This window comes from Carlito syrichta, unplaced genomic scaffold, assembly GCF_000164805.1.
Source record: "Carlito syrichta isolate Samal-C Ts95f unplaced genomic scaffold, Tarsius_syrichta-2.0.1 Scaffold309099, whole genome shotgun sequence".
Taxonomy (NCBI): domain Eukaryota; kingdom Metazoa; phylum Chordata; class Mammalia; order Primates; family Tarsiidae; genus Carlito; species Carlito syrichta.
In genome coordinates, this window is record NW_007253195.1 from 82,051 (window position 1) to 82,769 (window position 719).

General features: G+C 42.0%; 1 protein-coding gene across 2 annotated transcripts in view; it reads right to left on the reverse strand.

Annotated features, from left to right (window-relative positions):
- HDAC1 (histone deacetylase 1) overlaps positions 1–719 on the reverse strand; it is a 42,938-nt gene that overhangs the window by 15,523 nt on the left and 26,696 nt on the right. The window lies entirely within an intron of this gene.

Sequence of the window (719 nt, forward strand, 5' to 3'; positions counted from 1 at the left end):
GAGGTCTCGCCTGCCCAGGTGGGTCTCAAACCCGCAGGCTCAGGCAATCCACTCACCTCGCCTCCCAAAGGCGCGGGATTACAGGCTGAGCCACCGAGCCCGGCTCCCTGATTATTTTAATATAACTAATAAATTATATCAAAACTTCTGGACAATACTTTTACACTGTTTTATTGTATAAGGTATAATTTCTTTTTTTTTTTTCCTTGATTCGGCATCTCTCACTCTGTTGCCCAGGCTGGAGTGCAGTGGCACACTCACAGCCACTGTAGCCCCAACCTGCTGGGCTCAAATGATCCTTCCATCTTGGTCTCCCAAAGTCTGGGATTATAGGCATGAGTCACTGTGCCCAGCCAAGATAATTTCTAAAATAACACAAGGGAGAATCAGGTGTCAATGTTTTGTCTCAAATTTGAAAAAAAAAAATTCCCACAGCTAAAATAATCCACATTATTCCTACAAACTAAGTGACTTCTGAGACGGACTTTCTATCTGGGAGTTTCAAGTCCCAGTGAGCAGGGGCAGAATCACCTCATCTCAAAGATTATATCACCTACAGTCTATTCTGAGTGGTTTCTAAATTCTCAATTAATACCCACAAAGTCAGAACAGTTACAGTTGGACAGAAAGCAGAGATCACGTGGCTTAGCCCATTTTATTTTATTTATTTTTATTTATTTATTTATTTTTGAGTTGGAGTCTCACTCTGTCGCCCAGAC